This window comes from Pogona vitticeps, chromosome 1 (genome assembly GCF_051106095.1).
Source record: "Pogona vitticeps strain Pit_001003342236 chromosome 1, PviZW2.1, whole genome shotgun sequence".
Classification (NCBI taxonomy): Eukaryota; Metazoa; Chordata; class Lepidosauria; order Squamata; family Agamidae; genus Pogona; species Pogona vitticeps.
This window is the reverse complement of record NC_135783.1, coordinates 242000341-242014559: the sequence shown is the minus strand read 5'-3', so window position 1 is coordinate 242014559 and position 14219 is coordinate 242000341. Positions and strand designations below refer to the sequence as shown.

Genomic DNA, 14219 nt, shown 5'->3' with positions numbered 1-14219 from the left:
GGGTGGCACAGATGGGTGTGTAATGCTCATGGTGCGCTCACGACATGTCCCTCCGCAAGCATGACACATCCACTGTGCGTGTATGCGGGGGTGTCTGTGAGATCCATGTCCGTGGCCCATTTTAAGAAGGCCGCAGACCAGAGGTCTGATCTAAAAGGCCAGAGCTTGAGGACTATTGCCACAACAGACCATTGCAGGGGTATTCTGAATCTCTCCCACCTTTGTAACAGACAGGATAAGGAGAGAAGCAGCTCCCCAGGGAGCTGGCAGCCTAAACTGTTGCTTTTATTTTCAGCTTTAAAACAAACAAAATTATTTTGTGGTCCTATGGCTGAGCCGGGCCTGGTACCTTCCACAAACAATAAACACACTTCACACTTTGAACTGGAAGTAAAAGGGCCACAACTTTTATTAATTTAATTCTGGCCACAGATCCCCTGGCTAAGCATTGGGGTCAGATCCAGATTTGTTGGGAGGCCTGAGTGCATCACCGATGTAGCCACATCTTCCCAGACCTCTCTGGGAAATGACTTGGGGTGACAGTTCCTTAGAGACCTCACGGGCATATGCCACTCTGTGGCTCCCTGTCACCCAAGCTGGGACTGCTCTGGTCCTTGCCCCTCCCCCTTCCCAAAAGGAAAGGAATAGACCAACAATACAACCAAAGCAGGCGGCTACATCTATTCTGTTGCTATTGGTACTTAAGCACCAACAGTATGCCATGTGCTGTGCAGAGTGTAGAGGTTATATAATCCTTCTCTCTCCCCAACCTTGCAGCAACGGGAAGAACAAAGATACAGGGAGAGGCCAAGGACTTGCAGGGAACAGTGGCAAAGTGGCAACAAGCAAGAGAAGGTGCAACTTCCGAACTTGCAGCTGCAGCAGATTAGAGACACTGCATGCAGATGGAGAGTCCCATTATGTTGGCTTTTCATAGCCTTGGAATAGTGAGAACAGTTTAGTGTGTTTTTGAAGTTTATAAAGGAATGCAGGAGTAAAAGACTGGAATATGAAGGCCTAGAAATTGACTAGCACTATCTTATGTATTCGTCATTACTCCACCTGTTAAATAGCATAGGAATGAGGTAGATCCCCAAATCAAGTAGAGATAATGGGTTTGTCATATTGCCCTGGATCTTACAGAGAACAGAAGTCTTCTAGATTTCATCAGTAGTTTCTAGGAGAGCAGAGGGGTGTTTCCTGTTGGCTTTCTCAGTGCTTGGGCAGGATTTGAAGAAATCAGCTCATTGTATGTAGTCCTGAGGCCTAAATCTGTCTTAAGACAAACTTCCCGCCCCCTGATAGACTGTCTCTCTTCATGTGTTTGCAGGGGTTGTACTTTATGGTGTAATAATGGTAGCCCTTACCTTTGCCAGATCAGAGGGATGTGAAGATGAAAGGGTACTAAGAACCATCCATTAGCTGAACAACAAAGGGCCTCCGATGATGAGTGTGAGCAACAATAAAGCATTCTGGGTGCATGAAGGATTTTAAGGGAAGCGGTGTGGCTGGCAGCACAGTATGTTGGGTTTCAATTGTAGGTCCGGTGCCATAAGTCCCATTGTCTTTTCTTAAAGACGTGTCCGAATGTATGACAGTACTTTCAACTGAGGGAAGTCTAAATTCCCTCACCTTTCCCAATTTATTAAATGACCCACAGGGCAAGAGCAATTAAAGGCAAAGTATTTTCTTTCTTACTTTCTTTACATTTTTAGCTGAAATGTGGTGGTAAAACCAGCAGTTAAACTAGCAGTTGTGGTGTTGATGTAAAGGGTTTTAATCCCAGGTTAATGACTATAATACAGGTTAAACCTTCCTGTAAACAATCTTGACCTAAACCTGCCCCCTGTGTTCCTGGGAAGGGGAAAGCAGTTTTGCGCTCTGGCCGTAATCAATTAGAGTAAAATCTCTCTGCATTGCCTTGTATCTATTCACTGGCCATTGAGGGGAACCCTTGTGCCATCTAATCCAGCGGATTTAGTAGAAGGATCAGTGTTTCTAAAAGACGAGAAGACAGATCTAGGTCAAGTTCAGCAGAATTAGAGAATGTGAGGCTTTTAGGTGTTGTTATACTACATCTCCCACAATTCCTTGCTATTAAGCATGCTAACAACACCCACCAACCCCAGTACAGGATAATCAGCTCTTGAGGAGGATCATTGGTATTTCTTAAATATTTACACAACCATACTGTGTGATGCTTGATATCCTAAATACAATATCCTACCCTTGTATCCTACCCTTGGGGAATGGAGGTTCTAAGGGATGTTCCGCTAGAGTTCCATGGTATCATTGCCAGTGGCAACCAGACTTAATTCTGATGAGGAGTAGGGAGAATCTCTAATATGTTCCATTGCTAGAGAACCTGCTTTTCCAACTAGATGTTAACAACAGAGGGAGGCTGTGACGGCCTTCCTCAAGACTCACAAAGGGAGGTCATCACGTCACTTTAAAACCCTTCACTCTACTTTACTGCCACCAACCATTCCTTAATAAATAAATCAAACATAAGGCCAGTATAACTTTGAAAAATAAAAACTTGGTTTATTGAATACAAAAAGAAAGGAACAGTAAATCACTGTTAAAGAAATAATCAATTACTGTTTCTCAGGCACTAGCTCTCACAGACTCTTTCTCACTGACACTAAGATCACTTTTACTCGCAGCTCAGACTCTCATCTCTCATCTATCTGCTATCTATCTCTGATCTATCTGACTCACACACACCTTATATAGCACAGCTCCTCCCGCCTCTGCACCACCCTCCGCCCTCTCATTGGCTGAGATTTTCCCTCCCAGCTGTGACGGACAGGTAATGCTATGGCTGACCATAACAGAGGCAAAGGCAACTTCTTTCAAAAATGACACCAGACTGAGGTGATGCTGACATGCAGCCTTAATGTCAAGGACTGGAGGGGAGGTGTTGCTATAAACTCTGCCCCTTCCACTTTCCTGATTTGTACAACAGCAAATACACACAATTATTTTAGTGTTATAGAACAGGAAATTACAACGTTTTGTCTTGTTTCCAGCTAGAAAAATGGTTGCTCGCCATATTAGTTTGTCAAAATGTGTGGATATCTTTGAGCTCCTGTGACAAGTACGAGAGACTGAATCTCTGAACTGCTGAGACAAAGAAAAGGCAACAAAATTGTGTATTTATGTATGCACTGTTTTATGAAACAACAAGAAGAGATTATAAGTAACTACAAACAAATCAGAAGTTACTTGTAATTCATTATTATTAATTTTTTACAGTAGCAAGGACATAGCTAAATTGCATGCCATGAAAAAGTTTAATGACATTTGTTGTAGAAGTATAACTGTGTTTAGTTTAGTTTATGTCTACAGAGGTGCCTCACCATTTACATGTGTTTGCACCAGAGGCCAACAACTTGTAGCATTCTGACGTCTTTCACCAACAAACCAAAAACAAAACAAAACAAAACACCACACCCGAAAACATAAAAGCATCAGTTTTAGTCACCTTTGAAAAATGAGAAATGAAAGACTTGCTTTTTACAAAGCTACTCATGACCATGACTGGTTTTGAAGCAAGAGAGATGGCTTCTTGGAATTCCTTTGAAAAATAAGCATAAGAATAAGAAATGCATAAAGGAAAGTCAGTAGGTGTAGCCCTAAGATCCAGGTTACACAGGGGCATCATCAGGAAGTCACTCTCGAAGGGCCACTGGAATGGCTTGGTGATCAATCCAGCATTCTCAGGCTGGTACCAGGGTCCAGGGTCACTTACATTCTGCCTTTCTTCCAGAGCTGGGACTTGAAGGAAATTGCAACAAGTGTAAAAATGATAGATACACACACACAAAAAAGTTATCACTTTAAAACATAGTTAAACAAATCATAATATTAAAACATGGTTTAATTAAAGGCTGTTAGAAGCACAGCAATAAGGGAAGTATTGCACTCACCCAATGAAAGCCCCTTCTTCTAAACTAAACCAGTTTAGTTTATCTAAATAAGAAAGGTCCTAAAAATATCTTTTGTTGAGGAAAGGACAGCAAGAAGAGGATGAGTTTAGCCTTCCTGAGAGCCTACCAAACATGACTTGAGAGGGTGGTGGGACTGAGATAACATCCGGCTTGCACCCAGCCATCTGCCACTGAACACCTGCTCTTCCTTTTTTGCTACCAACTTTGTTACTACCAGCTACTACCAGGCAAATGACTTGGAGAGAGGAGTGGGGTCTATGGGAAAAGGTTCAAGAGGGTCAGAGAGCCCACTCAGATTTGGAGTGATGCTTAAAATGAGAAGTTTGTTACCGAGGTAAGCAGTTTCTTACTAAGGTTTGTTACTGAGGCCGACACACCCACCCATCTTGGGTTCCATTTCTTATTAGGATCTCCTGCCATGGGACCTTATCATTGTTCTGAGTTTATTAAAACTGACTTTATTAAAATCCAGCATGCATGTAGGTCTACACTCTGCTTTTGTTTCCTTTGAATTCCTTTCAAATTTTATTTATTCTCCTATTCCCTTCACTGTTTTGGGACCATTTTCCCTAGGGTCCTCCCCATTGTGCCCAAAGATGCGGGTTAGAGGGTGAAGAAACCAAGTTTTGGCTCCTCCCAATTCGATATGAAGAGATTGTTATTCTAGCTCCCCTGTGCAGGTATTGCATTCTCTTGCAAAACAACAACAACAACAAAAACAACAACAACCAGGAGTTGCTGAGTGGAGTTTGGTTGATTCCAAGCAAGAAGACTCTTCCCATTTGTTTCGTTGCTTTATGTCATTTGGTGCAGCTACAGTCAACAACAACAACAACAACAACAACAACAACAACAACAACAACAACAACAACAACAACAACAACAACAACAACAACAACAACAACAGTCCTATCACATGTCCTCCAGCAATGTTCAAGCTCCCCACAGGAGTACTTGCAAGATCAATATATAATTACATTTAATTGAAAACTCCCTATACCCAACTGAACAGAAAGGGAATTTGAAAAAGAGGCACAAAAGATCAGCTGCTTATTGATAAAAATGACACTGAAGAATGCAAAAAGATGAAAAACAAATCTTAACATGGCCTGGATAGACTATAAAAAGGCATTTGACTCACTGTCACACAGCTGGATTAACACCTGCCTAAAAATTTTTGGGATTAGTAAAAATATTCAGAAGTTCCTCAAGAAAAACATGGAAAAATGAAAGACTATCATAATGGCCTATCGTGAAGAAACTGGGGAAGTTAGCATCAAAACCAGAATGTTTAAAGGGGATTATTTGCCACCACTGCTGTTCAACATCTCACTAATCCCCATGTCAATAATTTTAAATAAAACAGAATTGGGCTCTCAAAATCAAAATTAAATGGTGGAAATACAATCAAAGCCATAAATACATGGGCAGTTCCCTTAATTAGATGCCCAGATGGAATAATACATTGGGACCAAAATGAATTAGAAGAATTACATAGAAAAACATGGAAACTAATGAACACGCATTGTGTACTACATCCAAAAAATGATGTGGACAGATTATATTTACCCCCCAAAATTGGAGGCCGTGGATTACTGCAAATACAGCAGGCAGTAGAAGAAAAAAGATGCCTGAATGATTATTTCAGTAGAAATGGAAAAAATTACTGAAAGCAGTGAAAATGGAGAATATTTTGAAAACAACAGAAACAAAGGCTCAATATAAGTAACAACAATTAGAAAATAAATTAAATAGCTGGAAAAATAAAACACTACATGGACAACACCTGAGAAATATTGATGGAAAGCATGATCATAATTCAACCTGGGTGTGGCTGAAACTGGGGAACCTTAAGAAAGAAACTGAATGCTTCATTTTTGCTGCACAAGAACAAACACTCCAAACCAATGTGATGAAAGCTAAGATCCAAGGAATTGGTGCTAACAGCAAATGTCGACTCTGCCAAGAAAAAGATGAAACTGTGTCACACCTCATCTGTGGATGTATAAAGATTGCACAGATTACACAGTTAGACATGATAGAGTGGCAAAGTTAATACACTGGTCATTATGCAAAAAATGTAACTTGATGGCCTCCAAAAACCCATGGGAACATCTGGTAGAGAAGGTGTCACAAAATGAGGAAGTCAAGATCTTGTGGGACTTCTGGATCCAAACAGATAGGCACCTTGAGCATAACACAGGAGACATAGTAGTAATAGAACAAAGAAATGTCCAGATCATTGACATTGCAATTCAGGGGATGACAGAGTTGAAAATAAAGAATTGGAAAAACTAACAAGTACAGATACATGGCAATCAAAACATCTTGCCTCTGGACAAAGCACACTTCAGTGGTCCCCGTAGAAATTGGGGCTTTGGGAACAATATCAAGAAATTTCACACAGTACTTATAAGCAGTTGCAAATCTTAGGAATCACACCGCCAGAGCTCCAAAAAACCAGCAATATTACAAACAGCACACATACTGCACCAATATTTAATAGATACTTGGGTTTTTGGTTAAAACTTGTACCTGTTTTATAATAGCAGTCAATGGTTTTATAATTTTGACTGTGTCTGGTGTAATAATAGTAATAGTAATAGTAGTAGTAGTAGTAGTAGTAGTAGTAGTAGTAGTAGTAGTAGTAGTAGTAGTAGTAATAATAATAATAATAATAATAATAATAATAATAATAATAATAATAATAATAATAATAATAATAATAATAATAATAATAATAATAATAATAATAATATGGTGTCAAGTCAATACTGATTTTTGGATGATTGTTTTCAGGGTTTTCTAGGTAGGGAATAGACAAAAGTGGTTTACCATTCCCTTCTTCTGGGGGCGCCCTGGGACTGTGCAGCTTGCCCCCAAGGCCACACAGGCTGGCTCTACTGGCAGGACACACAGTGGAGAATTGAACCCCCAGTCTCTGGCTCCTAAATCAGATACCTAAACCATTGCACTATCCAGCCACTCATATTTATTTAGAAATAAAAGCTTCATTGAACTCAGTGTAATTTATATCCAGGTGAAGATGTGGTAGGATTGTACCACCCAACAGTGCTTTTTAATATCGGGTATCCTTCGGACTGCATGGGTAAATGGTGTGCTGCATGGGGATAGGAAGGGGGAAACATGAAAGTACAGCATGGTCATTATGACCTCTCTAATCCTCTTCTTGCTTCCAGAATTCAATCACATAGCCCTGCTTTAAAAAAACGAGAGTCTGGAGAACTTTGCAGAGACTGAACAGCATTAACCTTCTGCCTATTCCCGTCTGGGAAGATCTGACTTGAGCAGGATGAGACCTCAGTTCCTTAGCAGCCTTTCAAAGCCAGCACACAGTCCCCCTTAGAGCAGACAGGAAATGGCTTCAAAACCACTAGGTGGGTTGCAAAGGGGATAATGGCTTCTGCTTATTAGTGCTCTGTAATTTGGTGCTAATTTCCTTTATTACAGTGTTCCTGCACTGCAGGGGATGTTACTTGCTTCCAGCCCCTGTGTGTGTGTGTGTGTGTGTGTGTGTAAGGAGGGGGGGGAGGTGATGGTCCCACCATAGAATTAGACTAGACAGCAGGGTCATCACTGGGCAGAGAAATGACACGAGCTTGCTCTGCAGACTGGTACCACGTCTCTTCCAGGCCCTGTTCCTCTACAAGAAATTCAAAGGCCCTTACTCGCCAAATGCCCTTCATGCTGCAGCTGTGCTAAGGAAGGAGGTGCAGCTGTGGCAGCTGGCATCACAGATGCATTGGAAAAGCCTGCAGCTGCCAGGGCAAGGACCGTGCTATAAAGAGCACAATCAGCCTTGCTCAGCTAGACCAGCTCTCTGTGGCATCAGCTCTTGGGAAGGTTGTGAGGATTGTAGCTGTCCTCAGATTTTGCTCCAGGCGTCCAGTAAGCCAGGATATATTATACTGAGCTTGGAAAAAATTACTCTAAAGAGCTCCCAGCATCCTTTGGCCAGGGACACCGGTGGCCTTTCCAAACTGTGCCATCAAGTATTGGTTAATTTGTTTCTTAACACATGAATTTGACACTGCTGTTAAGCAGAAGATGGAGGTGACATAATATCCACCCCACACTTTCCAGACCAGACATGAAGGCATGTGAAATTGTGCCCTCGCTTGACAGAGGTATATATATGCTGGAATTAAATAGCATAAGTAGGGAATCAGTATTAGACAAAAGCCCTGTGTGCAGCCACAGAGCAGGGTACCAACCAAAGTCACTGAACAAGGTCCCATGTCAGGAATTGGTGACCATCTGATGAGCAGAGGAGGGGTTTATGTCTGCGTATGTCTGCTCCCTGTAACCAGCCCATCCGTTCTAGTCACATTTCTAAATAGACAAATGAACTTCAGAGCATAAGTCATCGGTCTGATCCAAGCATGCAAAAATTGTGCGTTGTATACTCCTTCCTATGTCACATGACTGGATATTCCTCTGTCCAAAATCACATACAGCTGCACCCTGTGCTTGAAAGACTAGCACGTCAATGGAGAGGACTCTAGGCTGCAGCTTTTTATTTTTCTCCTGATGTGCTGAAGCCAAATTTTCAGGGTGAGAGGGCATGCAAACATGCATTTCCTTCAACTGCAGTCTAAACAGTACACTGTCGAAAACACTCTACTACGTACTGCTTCTGTGTTTTTGAAACAACTTGTAGTAAGTAAGCAAAATGTACAGTATATGCACAAATTAAACTAATTAGCACCAAATGCTTATAGAGGTCTAGGAAGAGAAGCCTATGAAGGTGGATTCTACAATAAATGTATGAACAAAAGTTGAAATAGCTCAGAATGATGCAAGTTGTGCATCATGGAAACATGTCTTCACGTATAGAAAACACGGCTGTTCTTTGGGCAAGAGACAAAGCCAAAGAATGATGTAAATAACATGCAAATGTCTATGTTCTCTCTCCATTTGTGCCTTTCTTAACATGTACAGGTCCGATGTACCTAGGTTTCCCTAGCTTGTATTTACTCATTTATTGTTCTACAAACAAACATTGGGCAAAATCCTGCTGACATAGTTGTGTCAGTGTAAACTGTATCCAGGCACCAGACAGAATCAATTTAAATGAATTAAAAGCTTCCCTCCCCCCCCCTTTTCAGATTCCAAGGCCCACTTTTGGCCTAGGAAATCCTCAGGATGGGGCAAGGGAGCCTTCAAAAATAGGGGTTGGGTGGCTGCCACGGGGATTGGGAACTCCAGCATTTTGTTTGTTTTTAATTATTAAAGTCTTTTGCCCCTGTTCCAAAGTGCCCAAAGGTTTTTCCTAGGCAAAAGGGAGCCTTAGGATCCTTGGAACCTGGAAGGAGAGGGAGATAGGAAATTTTCAATTTGTTTAAATGAATTATTTCTGGCTCCTGGATCTGGTTTTACAATGGTGTAACTACAGCAATAGGATTTTTGCCCATGGTTAGAGTTGTCACTTTTTGCTAGATGTACCTTCTGCAGCAGTAGGGCAGGCAGAAATTCAACAGAGTATCTCATACAACATGTGGAGGAATACATAGACTTACTGTCTGCCTGCTCTGGCCTGAAGACTGTAGGAACGCCCCTAAGAGTACTATCTGGGCTCCATGCTTTCAGTTTTATTTACTGTATTTAGACTCAGTTCTCTCTCACCCATAAGGAAGGCGGGATTTCCCAAGCTGGAGGCTGTGACCCAACCCTTCTTTGGAAACAGACCTCTCTGATGATAAAGGGGCACCATATTCTTTGTCACTGTTCTATTGATACTCCAGGGTCTCTGTTCAGATACCTGACAAATTGGTCAAAAGCATTCTGCTTCCGCAGAGAGCTACATTCAACAACGAAGATTGTTTCTCCCTAGGACTGAAGGTTGATTGTCAAGAGATTAGCTTCTCCTACAGGGGTAGGGAACCCATGGTTCTCTAGATGTTGGGGGACTCCAGTTTCCATGAGTTGTAGCCAAGGGTTTAAGTCCTAACTTGTTTTGTCCTTGTGTGCCAAATAAGAAAACATAAAAATTTCTTCTTGCCGTGTGATTTTGATTTTTCTTCTGTCTCACTCCCCCCCTTGCCCCCCATGTTTCTGTAAAAGGAACATTATCGGAAAGTGTGATCAATTTGAACCTTCTTGCATGAACCAGGTAACACAGTGGTGCTGGATGGGCTGCTTGGTTTTTCCAATCAATCAGATTGCACTTTTGTACTTCCTATCTGGGTGTAGGTGCATACACATATGCTTAACTTCACAAAGGAGGAAGACACTGGTTTTCCACTGAGACATTCTACACACAGGCTGAAATCCTACTGCTTTGTTAACATATATGGAAGGCAGATGGTGTAACATCCAGTTGCTTTTAGCTGGTGTTTAACAAGCCCTTGCTGACTTGGTGCAGCCACCCTTGAGAATCTCAGCAGCGACCTGTTAATAGTCAGCTAGAAGTAATGGAATATTGTGCCGTTTGTCTTCCACATACATATAGCAACAAGATTTCAGCCAAAAATTGGAAAACACAATGAAGAAGCACTTGTGTTTTTTTCTCTCTCCTATTGTGCTATTATTGAGAACTTTCACAGGGGATGAAGAACCCTTGCTGTGTCACTATGTTGAGATGGCTGCTTTGACTAAAAATGACAAAAATCTTACTCAGAGGAAGATGAAAAAAATGGAGTAATTGGTGCACTGAGTGGAAAAGATGAAGAAATACTAACTGGTGACAGAGAAAAAGCAGAAGTGCTCAACACCCGCTTTGCCTCTGCCTTTTCTCAAAAGGAAAGCAGTGCAAGCTGAATAAAAAAGGCAACAAGAAGGCGAAGAGGTGATATGGAAGCACCAAGCTACTTTGAATAATTTCAGGTCTCCAGGGCCAGGTGAATTGTACCCCAAGAATACTAAAAGAACTTGCAGATACAATCACACAGATTCTGTGTGTTATCTTTGTGAAATTTTTTTTTTGGGGGGGGAAACAAGCAAGGTCCCTGAAGAGTGGAGCAGGCAGATCGGCATTTTTTTTCGGGGAGGGCGGGTTGTTGGTGGCTCATAAATTATTTAACAATCATGAGAGAGCATCCATCCAGGAAAGCTGTAGAGAAGACAGACTATCAGATCTACATATACAGGAGACAGGTATACTATTCCATATAGAAGTTTATTCCATTTACTAAAAATCACTTGGTGCAAAGAATCACATCTGGAGTCCTTGTGCCGTCATCCATCTTTATGCATAGGAAAGATTCACAAAGTGTTGGCTTGGTTTCCTTTGTGCGAAAATCTTTGTCACCTCTCTTCCCCTTTTCCTTTCTATTGCATCTCTCCTCTCCATCTTGGCACATTTAAAAACCCCCAAAAGGTAAAATAAACACACAAGAGTCAAATCAATTTGTCTTCGGTGCATCATTACACATCACATGAGTGGACATCTCTGAACTACTGGACAAGGCACCGTGTTGTGTTTGGCGCCATGTCTCCTGTGAGCTTTGCATGTGATCCAGTGCCAAACCACCTGCCTTAGCCTTATACACAATGTAGAGTGGACTAGACTCACTTGTCAGTGAAGAGGATATACCCTGTATCTCATGCCTGAAGAATGTGTGGCACTCCAGATAGTAATGGATGTAATTGCCATCGTCCCTTGTCATTTGCTATGCTGGGTAGGGCCCATGAAGTTGCACTCCAACAAAAGCAGGTTCCCTGTTCTCTTTGGTGATTTATTTTCTGGATTCTGCCATTTGGAATAAACCTGTGAACACATTTGAACCTACAGGAGAGGGAACAACAGCCAGGTGGGCAAAAGCATGCTTCTCCCAGTCCCTTACAGTTTGAGAGTAGGAGATCAGGTTGACAAAGGCATAGTTAGATCCATGCTGTCAGTCAGCTGCTTTCCCCAACACTGAAGGGCAATTCATTCTGCCTGTCATTCAGATCATGTTCCTTTGCACAGTTCTCTTTCTTGACTATCCCTCTCCTCTCCTTTTCAGTCTAAGCCTCTCGTGTGTACTTTCCGCTCTCTCTCTCTAGCCTGGCTCCTCTATCTTGATCTTCTCTTTTGTACACACCTCTTTAGGCCCCTCCCTCTGCAGGTGCCAGTCTTCTAGATAATCCTAAAATTATTTTTTCTCTCCTGTGCATGCCACACTTTTCTTTCCCAGCAGCCTGCCTCTGGGAAGACCCTTCCATTTGACACCTGACTCTTTTCCTCTGTTTTTTTTTTTTTCCATTTAAGTGTCTTCTTAAAAGAAGTTAATTCATTTTGATTTTTTTTTTTGATAGATGTTTCTTCCCTTTTACTTGGCTTTCCTCCTTAATGTTTCTGTCTTTGATCTTTTGATCATTAACCTGTGAGCCGGGCCTCTTTTAATAACAGTAAGAATTTCAATCTGGGACTGCTCCCAGGCAAAAGATAGTATATTGTGGAACTTCTGTGGCTTATTTGTGCCCATTTTATGAGAGGTTCACAAGTGTCACTAGCTACTTGTAACCTTCTCATGTTTCACCAGTGCTGATTCTGTCTTTTTGTTGCCTTTATTGTGGAGTACGATGGAAGAGTAATGCCATCTTTGCATGCAAAGATGTCCCTAATGCTACTCTTCCAGCTTGTTGTAAGGGTTCCTGTTTTGACAGAGGCCTTGAGGAATTGGGCAGGCGAATCCTCTGTGGATAACAAAGAAGTGCGAACCTTTCTCCTGTAGTCCCAGGTGGTACCTATCTAGGGGCCACATATGTGCAGCCTGAAGTGATACTTCTCTTTTTTAAGAGATGGATTTTATTGCTGCTTTTGCATAGTTGGTTAATAATAATAAACAGGTGCTAAACGTGGCACCCACTGCAAAACAGTATAGTGAGTTTGTGGGCTGAACTGTGAAAAGTTGTGTTGTACATCTGAAAGTTGCTGTATCAGAAGTTGCCCCCAGAGGTGGGGAAAGAGTAATATTGAGAACAGTAGTGACCATGAAACGTGTGGATTGTACATACAAAAATGAGACATCCCAGTAAGGTGGAATGTCAGTTGCAATTCTGCTTGTCGCTGGCAGTGCACAATTTATTATTTGTCGGTGCACTGTCTGTTTGGAAGCCTCCTCTACCCCAACATAGATTGCTTGTTTTTTTTGGGGGGGGGGGCTCTTTGGCCATGTTCTGAAGGTTGTTCTTCCTAATGTTTCGCCAGAGCACAGAGTGCTGTCCTCTGAAGATGCCGGCCACAGAGACTGGCGAAACGGTAGGAAGAACAACCTTCAGAACACGGCCAAAGAGCCCGAAAAACCCACAACCATTAGATCCCGGCCGTGAAAGCCTTCACAAATACATCCAACACAGATTGTTGGCTTCAGATCAGCAAAAGACAGAACACAGCAGCAAATCAAGTTTTGTAAGACACATGCCTTCTTTTCAAATCAGACATTTGGAACCCAGACTTCCAATCTAAATTTAAACAGCTCTGCTGTGATTTTTGTCAATACTAAATAAGCTTTGAACTCAAAAATAAAAACTCTGATCCAATTCATTTGTGTGGAAGAATAGAACATGTGCTGTCAGTATTTGCAACTTTCATTTAAAAAACCTTTTTTTTAGCAGTGGTTCGTTTCTGTGGAATTAATGTAAGTTGGCTTTTGTATGCCATCACAACTGCAGAATGATTCATTATCACAGTGTGTGCTTTGTAGCCAAACTCCACGATAAAAAAGAGATGGAGGAGAAAAGCTGGTGCTATTTATTTAAAGTCCTCTTTTTAAACATATAAGCTGGTTGGTAAGCTCCTTAAGTTGGGTATGTGGCTATAGAACCAGAGAATGGGAGTTCAGTTCCTCGCTGTGCCTTGTGGGGGGAAAGCCAGTTTGTGTGGTCTTGAGAAAGTTACATGGTCCCAGGACACCCCCAGAAGAAGGGAACAATAAACCACCTCTGGGTATTCTGTCCCTAGAAAACTCTAGAAACAGTTGCCATTGGTCAGAATTGACTTGATAGCATGTAATTATTATTTTGTAAACATACACCCCCACATAATACTGTCTCTTTATTTCATGTATAATTTTGAACAACTTCAAAAAACAACTTGGTTGGTTGGTTGGTAGTTAGGTTGGTCGCTCGGTAGCTAACTTCATCCTCATTCTGAGTTTGCAAAAAACACAACCCAACCCTCTTCCCAACCCATAAAACATCTGTCCACACGTTGCTGCATGTGGCTGGGTACTGCACCTATTCAAGCTGCACCCATCCCAAAATTGTACAAAATGCCCTTCAAATCCCACTGCTACCTGTTTGTGAACACCATAGCAACCA

At 41.8% G+C, this 14219-nt stretch overlaps 2 protein-coding genes across 3 annotated transcripts in view; one reads left to right on the top strand and one right to left on the bottom strand.

Moving 5' to 3' along the window:
* The window catches only part of LOC144585996 (uncharacterized), a 338930-nt gene that overhangs the window by 272247 nt on the left and 52464 nt on the right, over window positions 1–14219 (bottom strand). The gene's annotated exons all lie outside the window — the stretch shown is intronic.
* WNT10A (Wnt family member 10A) overlaps window positions 1–14219 on the top strand; it is a 78629-nt gene that overhangs the window by 62446 nt on the left and 1964 nt on the right. The gene's annotated exons all lie outside the window — the stretch shown is intronic.